This window comes from Canis aureus, chromosome 36 (assembly GCF_053574225.1).
Source record: "Canis aureus isolate CA01 chromosome 36, VMU_Caureus_v.1.0, whole genome shotgun sequence".
Lineage (NCBI taxonomy): Eukaryota > Metazoa > Chordata > Mammalia > Carnivora > Canidae > Canis > Canis aureus.
This window is the reverse complement of record NC_135646.1, coordinates 10,507,122-10,528,138: the sequence shown is the minus strand read 5'-3', so window position 1 is coordinate 10,528,138 and position 21,017 is coordinate 10,507,122. Positions and strand designations below refer to the sequence as shown.

Here is a 21,017-nt window from a genome sequence, read left to right as displayed (position 1 = left end):
TAGGGATATCTCTTAGCATTCTTTCACAGGAGATGTATCATATGCAAAGAATTCATGATTCTCCACAATTTATTTAATATTTCCAAGAGAGGCCATCTTTCCTATCATTACTCTATCCAGATCAGTATGAATTTTATTTTCAAGGACTTCTAGTCCTAGTCCATCATCACTGGGCATGCCAGTACATCCTCTGGCAAACTTTGTGAACAGCATTTGTTGGCAACTGTGAGAACAAAAGAAGATTTTTCTAAAGGTGATGAGGCAGAAAGGGAAAGCAGATGCCCCTGAGGAACAAGGAAAAATGTCAAGGGAATTCGTCTATCTTCTTGGCGTCCTGAAGCCTGAAGGTGAGGGGATGTGCCAGGTCATTGCCTTACGAAAAGCGGAGGGAAGAATGCCTCAGATTGCTCACAACGATAGCTTGGGAAAGGAATGTGACACTCTCAGGGAAGAGGAGTTGCAACATAAATTGGGAGGCAGATAAAACTCAGATAAAACTGGGAAGTGATAAGATTAAAAATACTTCCCAAATGCCGTGAGAAAAATAGTGGAATCTTCAAATTATTACAAAACTGTTTCATAATAATTATAATAATTAATATTTATTAAGCATCTGGTACATATCCAGTACTATGCTAAGTACTTTATGTGCTTTCCTTTAGTTAATACTATATCCCTAAGAGGTACACACCAATTTTTATCCCACATATAGATTGGGAAAGTAAGGATTACAGAGGTTAAGTCCTCGGTCTTACGTGACTCTATGGAATAATATAGAGCAAAAATCACATACTCAGAACCTAGCTAGGAAAGAAGTTGTTTATGAATGTATTTTTCAGTGATATCTAAATTCTAAGAAAACTTTGCTCAACATCCTCTTGGATGAATTGATAACTAGTTTTGTGTCTGGAAAGGCATGTTTCTCTGAGGTCATGTTGCAGTACTTTCAAAAGGGTTTCCCTCAAGGGTGTTTCATCTATTAGTATCAGCAAAAGGATCTCACAGAATGACTAATTTTTAGTAATTGTGACCGGCAAGCCTTTGTTGAGTCATTCTCTTCAGAAATAACACCCTGATTCATCAGATCTGTTTTTAACATTAATTATAGTTAACATCTGACATATTCTGTACCCTTTCTTCACATCACTGAATACTAGAGAGAAAATAAGACCAGCCAAACTCAGATTATGGTTAAAATAATAATTATTAGTGACTTAAAGTGAAAATAGAATAATTTCAACATCTCATGAAGTAAAAAAATGTCTTACATTTCATAAGATAAAAAAGAACATTAAGTACTTTCTCTTAAGGTTTCATGTTAATTTTGTCCAAAAATTGCATGATACAAATTATGTGCTTTTAACGTTAAAAAAAAAATTTAATGTTATCATTCTCAGAAGTGAAATGATCAGCAAAGAAGCATCTACTTAAAATTAGCTCTTTCTAAATCCTTGTGAAAGTAATAAATGACTTACCATGAACAGCTGAGACTTCTAAAATTGTCACTAATGTTTGTATAATAAAATGTGTTCTAGCCTTTAATTAAAAGTGGTTAGTATTTGAACTCCTCATGTAGGTGTACAGAAGGATGTCAGCAGCACTGGATCAGATAGACTAATTTGTTTTTTTCCAGACTGATCTGTTCTTAGTATAATTGACACACAATGTTACATTAGTTTCAGATGTACAACTTAGTGATTTGACGATACTACTATACTTATGCTATGTTAACCACAGGTATAGCTACTATCTGCCCCATTACATCATTACTATAATAATACTGACTGTATTTCTTATGCTCGGCTTTTTATTCCCGTGACTTACTCATTCCATAACTAGAAGCCTGTATCTCCCTCTCCCCTTCACCTATTTTGCCCAACCTCCCCACCCACCTCTCCTCTGGCAACCATCAGTTTATTCTCTGTATTTATATCTGATTCTGATTTTTGTTTATTCATTTTTTAGATTCCATTTATGAGTGTAATCATATGGTATTTGTGTTTCTCAGCCTTACTACTTGTTACTTAGCATAATACCCTCTAGGTTTATCCATGTTTCTCAAATGACATGATCTCATCCTTTTTAATGGCTGTATGATATTCCAGTGTGTGTGTGTGTGTGTGTGTACATTTTTCTTATCCATTCATCTATTGATGGACACTTGGGTTGCTTCCATGCCTTGGCTATTGTAAATAATACTGCAATAAACACAGGGGTGCATTTATCTTTTTGAGTTAATGTTTTCATTTTCCCGGGGTAAATACCCAATAGTGGAATTACTGGGTCATATGGTATTTCTATTGTGAATTTTTTGAGGAACCTCTATATTGTTTTTTACTGCTACCAACAGTGCATGAGGCTTCCTTTTTCCCTATATCCTTACCACACTTGTTTCTCATCTTCTTGATTTTGACCATTTCGACAGGTATGAGGGAATAGCTCATGATTTTGTTTTGCATTTCCCTGATGATTAATGATGTTGAGCATCTTTTCATGTCTGTTGGCCATCTGTATGTCTTCTCTGGGAGAATGTCTATTCAGGTCCTCGGCCTATTTTTGTTAATTGGATTATTTCTTCAGACAGACTGATTTAGAGAGAAATCTTTTTTTCCCCTTGATAAAACAAAAGTGCCTGTGGTAAATATTTGTTGTTTTTACAAGTTCAGCATCTCTTTCCCTTGGCTTGGTAAGGCCTTCATAATGTCTGATTGTCTGTGAGATCTGTCCATCCCCTTCATGTACTGACTTGGTAGGACTGTCAAACTATGTGCAAAGGGTGGGCTGGCACTTCTCCCCATCCCTACTCTCACTTGCCAAGACCAATGAGATAGAAGTCTTAGGAGTATGGCCCATGGACAGAACATGATTGGAGCGGAGTCTTTTGACTACAATTCCCCAAAGAGATTGTCACTATTTCTTCACCCAGATCCCTGCTACTGCCCTGCTTCTGTCTCTCTGGAGGTCTGGTTGTACTTCCGTTTCTCGGGTATTGGGAGCTAGTCTGCATTCTGTCACTAAATCCCACTCTTCTTTAGTCTGTTCCTGTTGCTTGCACTATCTGGTATAGTACAATGTCCTTTCTTCCTTTACTGAATATCTTAAATGCCTTTACTCTTTTTAACCTCCTAAATGAGACCAAACCTTTCCTGAAAGTGTTTTGGTCTTAACAAATATAACATTTTCTGTTACAATGAACTCTTTTTGATCAAAAGAATCATATCAGAATCTCAACTGTGCATAACAAGTAACTACATAGAGTAAAAACAAAAGTTCTCCCTCATTCTTCATTTAGTTCTTTTAACCCTCACTATTTTGAGTTATCTTCACTGGAAAAAACAGAAGGTTTGACTCTTTTGTATGTGAGCTTTTTTCAATTCTGTCTTCTAGAGTGTTGTTAGAACTAACAAGAGGTTGTTAAAGGCCTCCTTTTCAGACATTGAAACAGGTAAGAAACGACTTTTCTGTCTTAGTCTAACTGTGTGTCCTAAGGATATACGATATAAAAGGAAAGCATGTTTTTAGAATTCGGGTAAAATTCACTTGGATCTCAATTATCTGGCCTCTTGGAGTTGAAAGAGTTAGCAGCTTAAAGTTTATATTGATGGGTTGGTTCATTTAAACATAGATCCAGCGGCTCATGGAGGAGTGATAGTTACAAGGCTGGGCCTGGGGACTGCCTCCCCCACCAGCAAACATGCTAACCAGGTTGAGATCATCCTAGATCTCTCATTATATTCAAAATGAACACCCATCATATCTGATATTTTTTAAAAAATCATAAAATGTACACACAGAAAAGTGCATAAAACATATAGTACATTTTAAGAACAGTTAAAAGGGAACACATTCAGAACTGTTTTTACAAAAAAAAAAAAAAAAGAACTGTTTTTACATTCATTATATTTAGTATTTTATATCTTCATACTGAAAGCTTCCCAAGACTCCCAAGGCCAAGGTTCCATGCCCTTCATGCGATCACCCTTAGTCCATGACCTTACCCCTAACAAGGCACTTATCCTGATTTTTCATCTCTGTCCAGACCTTACTCTTACCAGTGTTTACACATAAAGCTCATTAAGGACATAGATCATACATTGTTACCACTGTATCCTCAAAGCTAGGCATGGAGTTGGTCACTTAGTAAATCACTGATAATAAATGAATGAAAATAAATAAATGACCCATCACTGTCTTCAAACAGCTCCAAGGGCGATTGGAAGAGTGAAACTAGTAAAAATTAAATACAATTTGCTAAGTGTTTTGATAAGGAGGGGGTGAGATTCAGGAAATTGGCACCCATGTCAACCACAGCTTCCTGGAAATGGTGCACTGAGCTTTAGTGGAAGAGCAGGTGTCAGCAGTTAAGAAGGTGACAGAGAAGGAGTAAAATGCAGGAGGAGCAAAGACCTAGTAGCTTGAAACACTGGTAAGAGACTAAATCTGGGGTTCTTAATCCACACTCTGCAGATCCTGAATGGTCCCTGAATAGAATACAGAATGGGATATTCTTTTCTTGGATGAGAAAAGAAATAGATCTCTGTTTTCACTAAGTTCTAACTGAAATTTAGCATTTTTTTTTATTATGATGTAAGTGACAAACAAATGTAGTAGTGATAACCTGTAACTGTCATAAAGACAACAAAATTTCATCTCATAGTAGAGATGTTGCAGATATTTTGAAATATAGTTTATCCTTATTGTTAATTTGATATGGCAATTACAGATCTTTAATGTTTTAATAAATACACATTAAAGATATCCGTATTTGCAAATTTATTTTTTGATGTTTATATACCTATTTCTCTATAACTCATTTCCTTTTTAATTATATGTATTTTATTTTATGCATTTAAATGTTTAAAAATGTTGCTCTGAGAAGGGATCTATCACCTCTCCATATTGGCAAAGAGGTCCAAGACAACAAAAATGTAAAGAACCCCTGCTCTGAAGACTTTTCAGGGAGAAAATGGAGCTTTTAAAAGGAAGAAGGGTCACTGGGAAGCTTGCAGCCAGTCCTGTCACCAGAATAAGTCACTCAGTCCTGGGACAGTTTTTCCTTCCTGTCATTATTTTCCCTTGTCCCTTTCAGGGGCCTCACCCACCACGGAAGCATTATTTGCACTTAACTTTATCTGGACAATCAAGGTACAAACTTGCTAACTAGTGATTTCATCATTCCAGGAGGCAGTTTTTGAACCAAGTTACTTTTGTACAAATTACAAAGAGTGAAAGGCCAAATACTGAGTATTAGGAGATTTTATATATATATGTGTATATATATGTATTTGAAAGTAAATTTATGAAAATAAAGTCATAATTATCATCGTAATAAATTATATTGAATTTGTACATGACTTCTTTTCAACTAAATTTTTCATATGCTATGTTTGTCTTCATAAACAAGTCCTTTAAATAGTTAGAACATATATACAGGAGAACAAAAAAGGTACAATGTGACACAGAGGTTATAAGGTTGGTTGACTTAACAAGTGCTGAATGTCTGCTATGTACTCTACATATTATGTTCAACAATGGAATGATATAGGGAATAAAAGACATGATTTCTAACTTTAAATCTCATTTTAATCTCTATATGGAGCCAAGTGATGTGTCTGTGAAAGAATATGAGACTATATATTGGTGTAACTGGCTTCAAACTTCAAAAGTAATGTATTGGAATAGAGTAATATTAATACACATAGAGTTGGTGATGCTTCATGGAAAAGGCTTATAAACCCCCCTTTTAAGCTTAAGAGTTATAGATGAACTAGCAAGTATTGAATGTTAAGTAAATTCTGGGCACTGTGCTAGTCTCACATTTGCCAGATTTCTCATCAATCTTCTCTGTAATTTTATCAGGTAAATGGTGTTATTAATCTCATTTTACCTAAATTTAGGAAAATTACATAAGTCCCTCAAGGTCATACAGCAAGTAGGTGATAGATCCTACAAAGTGAATGCAGCAGAGAGCTCTTAAATAATTAACCTCCATGAGGTCTAAAACGCAGTCTTTTTCTTCATGTTGTTCTGTGGCAGCTAGCACAGTGTTTGGTATACTTTAGATATTCAGAAGTTTGTAGTTGAGTGTATTTTGACTAAGGACAGAATGACTCTGATTTATTAAGCGGTAACACTGAAATTCAAGTTAACTTCCGGTTGATTCTTTCCATTAAACCCATCACTCTAAACAACTAACAGCCTAAACATAGACACAATTGCACTTCATCATCCCTTCTTCAACAGAGCTCAACAATGAACAACAACAACAAAATACACATATATAGTGGGAGTGAGAAAAGCTCATGCCTGTGGGATGTGTGTGTTATTAACCAGAAACTCCTATGAATCATTTAATTTCTTCTTGGCCTCAATTTCTTTTTAATACACAGTACCTGTACTTATTTTATGGTTGTTGTTATGATATTCTGAGTATTTTTATATAAGCGTATGTCAGATTTTAGTCTCATTTTTATTTTTTTACTTTGTATATTACAATATCCTGTCCCCACAAATGATATAGGCAGATGACAAATTGTTTATGTCTTTTATTTATTTTCAAATAGACCATCCTCCTAAATATATCACTCACTGGTGCTTTATTCTTTTCTACCTAGGGTCTGGAGAGGAAAATTGTAGCTCTTGATTTCAAAAGGCTTGCCATTTGGTTTTCTTGGAATTCCTACCTTTATGCTACTTCTCCCTGGAGAAAACCCAGTTGAAAGCTTCTGGTTGAATTGCTTAAACCCTTGATTTCTTCCTATGAAGCTTTTACTGAGGCCAATAATAACTAATATTAGCATTTTATAAATAATTATATCAAATGCTTCTCAGAATTCAAATTTTAGAATGCCATCTCTTTTAATATTAGCAAAATGGATGTTCATATTGTTTCTGACAAACTCATGATGCTTAATTCAAATGATATATTCTGGATGAATTTTTATTTCCTCTTGAATTTTGTTCTATGATTTTGCAAAATTTTGACAGTCCATTCCCATGACAATACTTAGGAGGTCAAATGGAGGAAATGATTTAAAGATAATTCCAGAAGGTACTCTCTTCTTCCCAGGCCATGCCTCCTTTGTCTAGAGGCTAGGTAGGTTTTCCTCACTGGCTCCTTGATTCAACCAGCATTAGCTAAATAAGGGATGTTTCCCGAGTGTGATCCTCAAAACAGCTTTTGCATCACTTGGGAATGCAGAACTCAGGCTCTGCATAAACCTACCTACTAAACCAATATCTGATCTACATTTGATTCAGATCCCCAGGTGATTTTTTAAAGGTTTAATCTAGCACACGTAGGCTAAATGATTGGTGGGAGTACTTGGGGATACAGTATTAAGATTAAATCCTCAGTCAAATTTGGGCTGAGTGGAAAAGAATAACAGAAATGACAAGTGATAGTGTGATCACTTTAGGAGTGGGATACCTTGATCCTGCCTTGATACCTTGCCAGCCTTCACCCTTCTTAGCTTTCCATCATCTCTCAAAACAACTTTATATTGAATTTCCTCACACCATGTACTTTCTAATGTGATCAGGCCAAACTTTGCATTTACATTATCCTGCATATATTGTGTGTCTTTACTTATTGTATTAATCAAGGTTCTCTAGGTAAACAGAACCAAAAGGATGTAGATAGATAGGTAGGTAAATAAATAGATTGATAGATAGAGTTATTATAGGGAAGTGGCTCATGGAAATTATGGAGGCTGGCAAGTCTCCCAAGATTTGTAGGGTGATTTAACATGCTGGAGCCTCTGGAGAGCTGATGGTGTAAGTTCCAGTCCAAATGGCTCAAGACCCAGAAAGAGCCAATGTTTCAATCTGAGTTCAAGATCAGAAAAAAAAGGGCACCTGGGTGGCTCAGTGGTTAAGCAGCTGCCTTCGGCCCATATCATGATCCTAGGGTCCTGGGATCAAGTCCCACATTAGGCTTCCTGTAGGGAGCCTGCTTCTTCCTCTGCCTATGTCTCTGCCTCTCTCTCTGTGTCTCTCATGAATAAATAAATACATAATCTTAAATCAGGAAGAAAGCTCATGTCTCAATTTGAAAGCAGTAAGGCAAGAAAAATTCTTTAAGAGGAAGGTCAATGTTTTTGTTCTATTTAGGCTTTCAGTGGATTGGATGAGACCCATTTGCATTAAACAGAGCAACTTCTTTACTCAGTCAACTGATTTAAATGTTAATCTCATCCCAAAATAGCCTCACAGAAACACCCAGAATAATGTTTTACCAAATATTTGGGCACACTATGGCTCAATCAAGTTGACACATAAGATTAAACATCATACTTATTATGTTTCCATTACTTGAGATCCTCCTCCTTCTACTACTTATCTTTTGAGGTGTAGCTCAAGGCCTGTGTTTTCTGAGAAGTTTTCTCTAACTTTCCTTTGTGAATTTCCTGCTGATCTCAATTGCCCATAGTACTTGAGGAGTCAATACCATGTGCCAGTCCAGGACAATTTACTATCTTTCATTTCCTACTCTTGATTTTGGTACGTTAGATTTGTCTCTATATAAATAATAAAGGCAGGTATCTTGTCATACTTTTACTACAAACTTTACAGTACTTAGATTATCCCCAAATCCTGGGTAATTGATTTTTTATTTATGTTTCCACTTCAGTTCGTAAAAATGTTTATCTTAGTACTTATACCAATTAGAAGATGCTTGAATATCTTTTTTACAAGAAGTACTTACCACTGAAATGAGCATTGTTATTACATATGTATTACATGGGACCTTCTTGGAGATAGCCATAATGTTGAATTAATATCATTTTTTAAGTCCATAAATGACATCAATTTAGGTTTTGTCTTAACTTGAATTCCTACACTGAGTTTTGCTGAAAGAGCCTTGGGAAACAGTATATTCATACATGGAGCCTATATGATATTGAGCAGGCAGCAATTTTATTGTAATGACCTAGAGTTGCTGCAGCTGGGAAGTGGGAAAGGAGGTTGATGTCATGCACAGAAAGGACCATGTGCTGTGTAATGAGAAAGGTTATTTTTTTAGTCCAGAGTCCATGTGGAAATGGGCTCTTCCCTCCCAAAGGAGTTTAAAATGTCCCTGGGTTGGATCACTTCAGCAAGTCATGGTCTGACCATGGTAGAAGAAATGAGACAAGGGTGCCATGTACTCTCAGTCTATAATTCTGAGCCTGTGTCCTTTTACTCCAGGACAGTCATTAATTTTCCTCAGTGCATCTGAAGGAGAGCAATGACCTATAGAGGGAGAGTCAGGAGGTAAGTGAGAAGGAACAAATGAGTCTCTATTCAAGAGCAGACTGTTGCTGTTGACTAGTTTTGCTGCTGGTCTAGACATTGACATATGTCCTCATAGCAGCAGCTAGGGCTCGGTTATATTCTCTCTGGCAGTGATGCCTGGGCATTAGCTTTCTATGCTTTGATAAACGGATTCCCATGCCCATGCCTCTTTGCCTGGAACTTTGCCCTCTTAAAAAAACTTATCCCTACTTACCTAGATTGTCATACTTAAAGGATAAAAGAGGACACAGGAGTGTTCTTGGGGTCTGCACACTATATGACTAAATATAGTGTAGGCCAACAAACACTTGAATGAAATACGTTCCTATCTATGTCCTTGATCTAGAAAGTCAGGTTCAAATTTAAGTGCATCGTAGCCCTTCAGATACAGTCCTGTCTTCAGTAAAAACAGTTACCCTTAACCAAAAATCTTGGGAGATGGCACAGTCTACCATTTGGGGAATGGACAAGACAAAGAGACCAGTGAGGTCTAATAGGGTCAGAGCCTGTGTTGCGCTGGGAGTTCTGGAAACTCTGGAATCCAGAGAGTTGTCCTAGAAGTGAGGCCATAGACCCAAGGGAAAGAGCAGACAGCTAATGTCAAATCTCTAACACAGAAACCCAGAACAGAGCATTTTCTAAGGCAGTACTGAGGCTGGGGGTGGGAGGAAGACCGTGGCTCTTGTACATTAGTATAAAACTTTTGCCACAGCACAAGCAGAGAAGATAGAGAAGACAACCTGGTGGAAAACTCATACATATACTATTCAGGCCAGAGAATATAAAGCTTGAGTTTCAGGAAATGTCCACACAAAGAAATAGGCATCTGCTATTTTCAGGTGATATCAGAAAGAACTCAAGTCCTTCACACAGTGGAGAAACATTGGGAAAAACTCCATATATAAAATGTTTGCCTGGTGTCAAATGTATATGTGAGAAGTCAGACCTTCCTGTGATTTTTACCGAAGCCCCTGAAGCAAGAAGTAGGTTCCCAGAACAAGCAGGACAGGACACAGAGAAACAGATTTCTAAAATTTAGAAAAAGAAGAATCCAGACCATCTGAAGTCAGAAATTATGTTCTACGTTACAGATCTACTTACATATCCTTATGGTTTAGCGATAGAAAAATGTATATGGTTCTCCCTTCAGTATCAGGGTTCAGTTATTCTAAATATATCCTGTTATCTGCATGAATCCCATGGGTCATACTATTTGTAGATACTCACACCAGCCCAGGAAACTCTCTTCTAATACCAGCTCAGGAGTACCAAACATGCCCACCTTTTCCCATCCCTGCTTTCAGTGACTTCAGGATGGTTGCTTGAAATTGGTGGTGGTACATTTTAAGACCATGGAAATTGGCCAACACTACAAATCAGGGTTTGTGTTTCCCCAGAAAACCTTTTGCTATAAATTTACTAGCATACGACTATACCTAGGCCTGGAGTGGGCAAAAATACCAGCTAACTAGCTACCTTACTTAATGATGCTAATTTCTGAGTAGGGCACATATTTATTACATAATCATAATTTATACACTTGTATCTAAATCCTATTCTAATATATATTTGTCCAAAAATACTTCAGATTTTGTTTTCAAAGGTTAAAAATGAGATACAACAATAATTAAAAATCACCAGTGTTATCTCCCAGATTACCTAATCCAAATGTGATTTTAAAAGAATGACTTGGGGATCCCTGGGTGGCGCAGCGGTTTGGCGCCTGCCTTCAACCCAGGGCGTGATCCTGGAGACCCGGGATCGAATCCCACGTCGGGCTCCCAGCATGGAGCCTGCTTCTCCCTCTGCCTGTGTCTCTGCCTCTCTCTCTCTCTCTCTCTCTCTCTCTCTCTCTCTGTGTGTGACTATCATGAATAAATAAATAAAATCTTAAAAAAAAAAAGAATGACTTGTTTCCCAGAAAGGTAATACAAATTAGTTCTGTGTTTAGAAAATAAAGGAGACAAAAATATTCTGAGGCTGATCAGAAAGTGCTACTTAGCTTCTGAGAGTAATTTTGAACAACACAGACGTTCTCATATTGATGGTTTCACTCTAGGGTTTGTTTTCTGAAACTGCCTAGAGCACCAAATCCAAAAAAAAAACCCAGGTGTGTGTGCATTTCCTATGGGAGTCTGTCATCCCTCTGGTTTCCCTCTCCTGAAAGAACTTTTTAAAAATTCAAGTTTCCTCCTTCCAGTCATGCTTCAACACGCCGAAGGCAGACACTGCACACCTGCTCCACCTTCCCTGCACGTCACTCATCATCAGCGGGAAGGAAGGCGTTGAGAGGGAACAGTCAAAGAATGATCCTCATGATCATCAGCCACCTGAAGAACTGGGCGGGGCCTCGGGTGTTCTACGTCTGAAGGCACAGAGTTACAAAATTTGGGAAAGTCAGAACTACAGGGAAAACTATCTATCTACATAATTCCTTTACTGGGAATAAGGTCTGAAAAACTATTTTTACCGTTTGTCAGCTTTCGGCCCTTTAGAGAATGCTAAACACATATGCCATTCCTCCAATCCTTGTTCTGATTTATTTGCAACATCTGTGGAGAAAACTACAGATGAGAAAGAAATTACCTTGACAACTTCTTTCACCTAAAGAGCTGTGTAGTATTTTCTCAATGTTCTGGTCTATACTTGCTCCAAAAGCACATTTGTGGAGTGGAATTGTGAAGTTTCTCATTTGAATTTACTTTACCAGTTCTGACCCAGCTGTGGTTAACTTGTCTAGTGAAGAGTAAATATCTTGATTTCTAATGAAATTGTAAAGAATAACTATCTTTTGGGGGGATAAGCATTATATTGTAGAGTTTACTGTGATTGGCTTAATAATGGCCCCCCAAGATGTCCACATCCTGAAGTTCAGAACCTGTGAATGTGTGATGTTCCATGGTTAAAGGGACTTTGCACGTGTGACTAAATTAAGGCCCTTAAATTGGGAAGATTATTCTGGATCATCCAGATGGGCCTAATGTAATCACGGGTATGAGAGGAAGAGAGGAAGGTCAGAGAGATTTAAGTGTCGTATCTTTTAAGATGGAGTAAGGGGTCTAGAGCCAAGGAAAAGGCAAAGATATAGATTCTCCCGTCCAGCCTCCACGAGGAAGCCAGCCCTGCTGACACCTTGGTTTTAGCCTGATGAAAGCCATTTCAGACTGCGGATCTCCAGAACTGTAAGAAAATAAATTTGTGTTATTTTAAATCACTAACTTGTTAGAGCAATTGTGGGGAACTCCTATATTTACCAAGCAAATTTAAAAATCTCTTCAACCGGCAGCCCGGGTGGCTCAGTGGTTTAGCGCCGCCTTGGACCCAGGGCCTGGTCCTGGAGATCTGAGATTGAGTCCCACGTCGGGCTCCCTGCATGGAGCCTGCTTCTCTCTTACTGTGTCTCTGCCTCTCTCTCTCTCTCTCTCTCTCTCATGAATAAATAAATAAAATCTAAAAAAAAAACAAAACACTTCAACTTTTATGAGGTAAATTGTATCTGAAGTGCACAAAATTAGAGACCATATATGCTTACATTTCACCCCACACTATTACTTGACACAGTTATATGCAAATAATTATTCAGATTTTTATACCCATGGTACTTATGTTTCAACAATGCCGTTTTTATTTGAATGCTAAAGAATTATTTTTAGACTTAAGGAAAACCGTGATAGCATCAGTAGACACAGACATACTTAAAACACTAACAGAGATTAAGCACTGTTGAAGCAGATAGGTTGTCAGTTGATTATGATAACTTGACTTTTTGATGAGTAAAATCTCACATTCTGTGGAAATGGAGTTTGTGTGCGTGCAGTTAGCTGGAAGGATTGTAGGAAGCAAAAGAACCCATTTTAAGAATGTTATCAAAACTTCAAGGAAAGTCTAAGTTTGATTTCACCCCCCTTCCCCCCCCCACACACACACACAAAGAAAAGAAAGGAAAAAAAGCTAGCGGGGGCTGGAGGGTGCCTCACTGGAGGGAATAGCCCCAAGTCACTGGTTTACGTGCTGTGGAGAGTGAAGCTGATAAGGCATTCGCAGAGCAATTTCTTGAAGAGACCAAGCAAATGAGGCACAATACTTCAAATGAACCATAAACCCAAAGAATATAGGTATTTTACCGACTTTTCCCTGACCTGAAAAACCATAAGATGAAACAAAACAGAATTTCTATGGGGAAGAGGCATACCTTGGAGAAAAGCAGGAGCTGTATGTTGTTTCCATACAGTGGATGGAAGGGATATGGATCCCTTGGGTGAATGAGGAAGGAATAGTCAAAGGTGGCGATTCTGTCTTGAGGGGAAAAAAGCATCTCTGATGTTGACTGTGAAAAAAGCAGAACTAAGATAACAGAATCTTAGATATTAGATTGCTATTTTGAAATCTGTTTTGATGGGATTTGGGGAAACTATGCAGATTTGGGGATAGAGCAGCAAAACTCCTGATTCGTCTATTTCTCTTTATTAGCAAATAGAAGGCTGTGTAGAGGTCTCTGGACATAAGTCTCAGAACTGTATGAGGAGCCAAGTGCAATAGCAAGTCAGTCCTGAACCCATTTGCATCTGGGGTGGAACTGGTGCCTGAGACCCTTAGAAAAGCAGTACTTGTTGTCAGTTATCCTGTAAACACCAAGAGCTAGAAACTCCTATCTGAAGGAATAAGATGAGGGTGCCCTGATACCCTTTCTTGGAGGGGCTACATTAATTTTCTCTCTTATCACTCAATTGCTCCTGACATCCTATTCTTTGCAGCAGTAACTAGGGTTCTCTGTCTCTTACTTCCACATCTGTGTAACTGGCCCAGCTTTTAAAAATTATGTACGAGAACATCATGCCCATGTCCTTTTTCCTGTTCCCCACCCATATTATTAAAACCATTCCATTTAGACCCCAGAGTAGTAGTTTGAAAACTATGTTGTTTCACAGATCCCTTTAAAAGTCTAATAAAAAAACATGCAATCCTCTCACCACACCTGAATAGGAGACTCTCCATATATGTGTAACTATACACCAGATGCCACATGTATTTGCAGCAGTTCATGAACCCCTCCAAAGCCCATTTATGGAAGCCCATGTGAGAAAGGCCTGGCCGTAAAGGATTGTTTCACCCTGTGTTAGGGTTGCCAAGAGCTTTAAAAACAGAGAGGAGTGCAATGATGCATGTGGCTTTTCTTTTTAGATAGCTTGGATCTCTCCATGAGCAGTTGAGGAGTCAAAAAGCAAATAAACGTCAACAGTTCTGAATCCCAACATTGTTTAATGACAACCTTCCCATGTTTGCCGACTTGCTGCTTAACAACAATCCTGTTGACACTGTGTAAAAAGCTTTCCAGGTCCTCCCAGGTAAATAACCCACTCCTACCAATCACCTGGCTGCCCAACCGAACCTTTAATGCACACAGAAATCATGAAGATGAGTCATTCTCCCTGTCAAATGTACCTTGATATGTTGAGGATTTTACTACTTCACGAGATCTTTTCATGTATTAATCTCAGCAAAGACGACTACAAGAAGGCATCAGCTTTAAGTGAAACTCTGACTAGAATGAAATGTTTCCATATTTGCAAAAATTGTAAATATCTAAAGTTTCGGAATCGTTTCAGTTGGTGTTTGCTTGAGTAGGTTTAGTGCATGACATTTTGGACAGGTGAAAAGATCTTGGTTTTGCTTATTTCATTTGCTTGCCGAGGTGAAGTCTCTCACCAAGTTCAGTGACATTCAGTGATGTGTAACATGGAACAAGGAGCTAAAGTTGTGATAAAAATCATTGATTCATTATAAACAAGTGAGAGAAGTGGTAGGTTTCCTTAGAAAGGAAAAGAATGACTAGCACTTAAAGGAAGCAGAACTTTTGATGTAGGAGAGACAGTTGTGGAGGGGAGGGCAGATACACAGCACTGTGCCCTCGCTGGTTGCTGGCTCCACTGCAAAGGGAACTTGATCGCTCTCCATACAACTTGGCAGGGAGCCTGAGGCTGGAGCAGAGAACCAGCAAAGGAAGCAGGGGGTGGGGTGTGGAATTTGTTGGATTGGCTAATCAGGCCCTTCCCTAACAGCCAAGAAGGAAACGGATTACCTGTGGCTGTGACTAAGAAACCTATGGCCAGCAGGACCAGTTGCCTGCATAGTATGCTGCCAAGAAGTACAAGAATAGTTCCAGCTTTCACTGTGGTTTTACTCAAGTTTGGAAACAGGTGGGACTATCTGGAGAGGGGAAAAAAAAAAAGCCAGGTGACAGTTTTAACTTTAAACAGTAAATATAGATAGAAAATATTTCCCAAAGTCCAAAGTGATGACATTGCTGGAAACAACCTGAAATGCCAGAGCTCAGATTGTAGGTAGGGAGACCACCTAGGACCGATTCTGATACAAGGTAAATGAAGCCAGAATTGGGATTGTATAATGAAGTTTTTGAGAACATAAATTATATGTTAGATATAATTTAACCCCCCCTCCCTTACTCTCATATGTGTCAGGGGGTTCACAGAGCTTCTGAGTCACAGTATGACTTACCTATGTTCCTATGGGCACAGGCAAACCTAATCAGCTCCAGAGTCCCTGAGGACTAGTTCAGGGACCCTGGAAATAGAGAAATGAATGTAAGAGGTACTGCAATGTAAAGCCAATTGTAGATTAACAACATCCGAAGAAGTTACAAATTAGTGAGAAGTCATCCTATTGTAACCAGGTATTAGCAGATTTAGAATGAATTTTGGTGCCTTTTTAGGGTTCTTTTTAACTCTCCTAGGTTAGAATCCTTATTATGTGCTTATTATGAAAAAGCACATTCTATTCATTCTTTCTGTCACCATGCTTATGGTGACAAGCATGACAGACAAAAAAATATATATATATAGTACAGGGGTTTTACCATTACAAATATCAAGAAAATGATCTATACGGTTCCTCTTATTTAATAGAAAGCTCTTAGAAATGTCATTTAACAATTTGTCCATAACTTGACTGATTTTAAAATGATGACTTCTAATTATTTCTAGCTATAAATTGAGAACAAATTTTAAGCAAGGCAGATTATTAGATTCTAATATCCCCATGAACTTTAAAGAACTGAAGGTCTAAAAACCAGTAAAAAAGAAAGGACACCTTGACTTTATTGTTAATATTTTTTTAAAACTCAAATAAAACCTTTTCCAAGGTTTTTTAATATCACAATCTACAAAAGCAAGTAAGAACTTCTAGGAAGTTTTCCACAGCTTATTAAGGAATTTCATTTATTGGGATTTATTATACAATCAGGAAAATTGGAACTTGCTGAAGTATCCAAAAGGTGTCTGTTCTGTACAATCAAAATTCACTTTACATCATTATCGCAGATGTTATTTTCTTGAAATTTGTAGTATTAAAACCCTTTTACAGTAACTACTATTTTTGGTGCTCCAGATACAGCAAGAGCGATTAAGATGTACTTTTAAAAAATGTGAATCCTAATTCAAGAAACTAAAGAATCATAAAATTAGTTCTAGATCATGTTAACACATGGTTATAATTTGGCGCCCTTTTTAACTACAGTTTCTTCATGTTGTTGTTATCTACATTTGATTTATCTTGGCCTTAGATTAAAACACAATCTCCACTTGGCCAGCCAATGTGGTGATATATAGCCATAGTAGAATTACCTGGGGCCCAAAAATTAAGCACTCTATTAAATGACTACGAAGAGAATGTATGAAAGACATGATGAACCCTGTTCTTTTCATTCTCATGATTTTCTTGTTATAAGAGAAATTAATTTTATATGACTATCTAGGTATTTGAATAATCAAACTAGTTGAAAATAAGCCAGTGTAGTGCATGAAAGCATTTCGACATGAAATGTCTAAGGCATTTTAAACTCCTCTGAAGAGGAATCTGATAAATAGCAAGTGTTACATCAATGTAATTTGACTGTTAATTACCAAAGGATAAAACCTAATCCAAACACTAACTTCTTAAGAGATGGAATGTACAGAAATATCAACGGAAACTTTATAAGCTACAAACCCAACACTGCAAGAGCAAGTTTCAGGGAAAAGCACAGCATACTATATACTTATGTTTCAGAAATATTGTGGGAGCATATTCTGTAGGGTTTGAAATGAGAAGCAGAGAAAGAAGAAGGTGTATTGTGGTGTTAAGGACCATGACTGTGGCTATTTAAGGACCAGGCCTTTTTTCTTAAGCATGAAAAAGGCAACAGCAATGACCAAGCAAGTGTTGAATTTGTTCTGCCAGGATTTAGGGATAAACTGATAAAGTTCCAAGCAGAGTGACTCTGCATATCGCTCCCATCACTGAGAAACTGTTAGGACAAAGTTTCTCAATTATGTTTCCAGCTGAATTATCAGAAAGTGCTAATCAGAGCACTAACTTACCCTTCGGAGAACTTCCATATTACTCATGGTATTTAGGCAATTCTAATTCCAAACAATGCAGAGAAGCCAGGAAAGAATCAGAGTTCACATTTAGTTGCTGGCCCTTGGAACTTACTGGAGCCAACCTACAAATGCCAACACCTTTGTTCTCCTTTCTGTTAATCCGTACTAGTCATTTGATCATGGCTAGGTTGAATCTTTTTAGGTTAACACAAATATTTAGGATTTTTGTTTAACTTGGTTCTTGAAATGATCAATTTCCAGCTTATATTTTTTTTCACTGTGGTCCTATATATTACAGGCTTCTCATGTGCCCATGCCAGCTGCAGCTTCTGCACTCCTCTGCTGTTATGTACCTCGATGGTAAACGGTCTAATTGCATAGATTTCTATTGTACCAATAGATTCAAAGAAAAAGGGCAAAGCTGCCAAGAGTTGAAAGTATAAACCTTGTCAAAAATCTCCATAATCTGCAGGTATTAGAAACCTTAACAATTTACTCAGATAATACAGTGTATATTAAGTATTATTCCATTAGTACTATGCATAGCATCTTTATTTAATCACAAGAATGAAGAAATATTACACATTCACAATGCAATGTAAATTCAGGATTTGGATGCAGTGCCGTAATTATCTAATCTGAAACACAAACCCATGAAGAAAATTGTTGAAAAAGGGGAGAGAGGACAGAAAACTTCCATTTGGTCTCTAATAAAGTTTCATATAATCTTTCACATTCTGTGGAAAAAACAATAACATCATTAAATGCACAGGTCTTGTTAAAAATCAAAACTTCTATTTTATACTCATTTACAAAAGTCAAGAGAGCTCAGATGAAAGAATATTAGTCTGAGTTGAGTATCCACTTATTCTTTCATTTAATTAACCAATACTCACTAAAGAGGAAGGCACTTGAAGGGTAAAAGCATTTCCTTTCTCTTGCTTGGACTTCAACCTATAAATCGAAGACTAGACACCTAAAAAAAAAAAAAAAAAAAAAAAAAAAAAGCTTTTTTTAGTTACCCACATACCCAGACAAACATATAAACATACTGATGCCATTGTGTATGTGTGTGAATGCATCCTGCATCCTGTTGTCTGTGATGCTGTTGATGGGGAGGTGATACAAAAGGTAGGCAGAGTGAAATTTTCACCTATGTAAATTGAAAGTGGCCAGTTTCTCTGAAATATGGCCAAGTCTTGATGTGTTCATTAGTTCATTTATTGGTTCACTTGATTTCATTCAATCTTTATTTAAAGTATACTGAGAACCTACTATGTTTTAAGCATTGTCTTTAGCACAACTAGTCTCCTTTGAAATACTAACAAGCCAGAAAGTTAGTTCCTATAATTCTGTAGAGGAAATAAGTATACTTGAGTTTTTTTCACTAATATCAAAATAGTAGCCTGTTTAAAAAAAATACTGGAGACCGAAGAATGGATAAAGAAGAAGTGGTATATACACACAATGAAATATTACTCAGCCATCAAAAAGAATGAAATTTTGCCATTTGCAATGATGTGGATGGAGCCAGAGTGTATTATGCCAAGCAAAATAAGTCAGATAAAGAGAAATACCATATGATTTCACTCATGTGGAATTTAAGGAATAAAATAGATGAGCATATGAAAGGGGGAGAAAAGAAAGGGAAATAAACCATAAGAGACTCTTTTTTTATTCAATCTTTTTAATAAATTTATTTTTTATTGGTATTCAATTTGCCAACATATAGAATAACACCCAGTGCTCATCCCATCCTGTGCCCCCCTCAGTGCCCACCACCCAGTCACCCCCACCTCCCCTTCCACCACCCCTAGTTTGTTTCCCAGAGTTAGGAGTCTCTCATATTCTGTCTCCCTTTCTGATATTTCCACTCATTTTTCTCCTTTCCCCTTTATTCCCTTTCACTATTTTTTATATTCCCCAAATGAATGAGACCATATAATGTTTGTCCTTCTCCGATTGACTTACTTCACTCAGCATAATACCCTCCAGTTCCAACCACGTCGAAGCAAATGGTGGGTATTTGTTGTTTCTAATGGCTGAGGAATATTCCATTGTATACATAGACCACATGTTCTTTATCCATTCGTCTTTCGATGGACACCGAGGCTCCTTCCACGGTTTGGCTATTGTGGACATTGCCGCTATAAACATCGGGGTGCTGTGTGGAGGTTCCTCAAAGAGTTAAAAATAGATCTGCCCTACGACCCAGCAATTGCACTGCTGGGGATTTACCCCAAAGATACAGATGCAATGAAACGCCGGGACACCTGCACCATAAGAGACTCTTAAAGATAGAGAACAAACTGAGGGTTGATGGAGGAAAATGGGTGGGGGATGGACTAGATGGGTGATGGGCATTAAGGAGGGCACTTGTGCTGAGCACTGGGTGTTGTATGTAAATGATGAATCACTGAATTCACCTCCTGAAACCAAGATAGCACTATATGTTAACTAAAATTTAAATAAAAATTTGAAGAAAAAAATAATTCTAGAAAAAAATAGTATCTAAACCAGATATCCCATGGGGGATGTCTATTAGCATTAAGTTAGTGATTAAATTGTAGCATAGGAGCAAGCTTCTAGGCAGTTCAAAAAGTAAACTGTGGAAGAGAACACAATGAGTAGGTATACTGTATTTACTTTGAAACTCTACCTGAAAGAAAGCATGTCTCCTTGCATATCTTTTCTTTGTCTCCATGAAATAAGACCCCATCTTTAATGTAGTTCTGTATCTCTCTTCTTATCCAGAGTCTAAAGTACACATCTTGGCAGTTGACAAATACTTTAAAAGGAAATTTTTATGAATTTTCTCTAGCAAAGCCACTTCCCTTTAAGAAACTAGAATTATGTTTTATGTGTAAGTACATAACAGATTCTATAGAATATCTTTTCTCCAGAGATGACTTGATACTTCCTTTGTGAGAAGTGAACTGCAGAATGTGATCTCGGCTTTCCCATCCCTGAGTTTTGCTCAGGGAAATAGGACCTTCTCTGACCTTCCATGGGCACCCTTCCTACTTCTCTTCCAGCTTTTTACTGCTGGAATATCCCAGGTATAGTTGAGGTGTGCTTTTTCTGTTCAAATGGGATGCATTTGAACCTTATCCCACAAATGGCAAGAACCTCACTTTCCTCACAGTTTTTCCAGAAATTCTGGCAAGAGAAAGAAAGAAGAGGGTAAGGATGGTGTGTGCTTTTCTTGGTCAATCCTGGCTCTGAACTGCTTATTAAAAATTTGTTATAAGGTGTATCTGTACTGTCCCATATAACCCCTGACTCAAAATATAGAACATTCTCCCCTAAAATAGCATTCTCACTTGTCATGTATGTAGAACTTGTTATTAAAGGTTTGAAGAT

At 37.5% G+C, this 21,017-nt stretch overlaps 1 long non-coding RNA gene across 1 annotated transcript in view; it reads right to left on the bottom strand.

The window, feature by feature from the left end:
• Positions 1–18,259: 18,259 nt before the first annotated feature.
• Positions 18,260–21,017, bottom strand: part of LOC144306207 (uncharacterized) — a 42,133-nt gene continuing 39,375 nt past the window's right edge. Inside the window, exons 3-4 of the long non-coding RNA XR_013373208.1 lie at positions 18,551–18,630; positions 18,260–18,391 (exon numbers count right to left, since the gene is read on the bottom strand). This is a non-coding gene — a long non-coding RNA (uncharacterized LOC144306207). The remainder of the gene's footprint in view (positions 18,392–18,550; positions 18,631–21,017) is intronic.